We start from the raw sequence: 253 nt of genomic DNA, 5'->3' as shown, positions 1-253 counted from the left end.
AGAGGTGAGCGAATGCCGGTATGTGTTCGCTCACCTCCCGATCTACTGAGCCGACCTGTGACAGTCTCATTGTCACAGGTCGGCTAGAACTATGAGGTGAGTGAAAAGCACTCACCTCATAGTTCTCCTTTAACTCCTGAGCTTAGTGTCACTATAAAGCAATGTGTACGTGGGGACATTCTACTACACTGTATTGTGACCTTACTCTACATGTAGCAGATTCAGCTTACATGCTAAGTAAACCATATAACTG

Source organism: Nanorana parkeri, unplaced genomic scaffold (genome assembly GCF_000935625.1).
Source record: "Nanorana parkeri isolate BGI_ZX_2015 unplaced genomic scaffold, ASM93562v1 scaffold213, whole genome shotgun sequence".
NCBI classification, from domain to species: Eukaryota; Metazoa; Chordata; class Amphibia; order Anura; family Dicroglossidae; genus Nanorana; species Nanorana parkeri.
Note: the sequence above shows the minus strand (reverse complement) of the source record.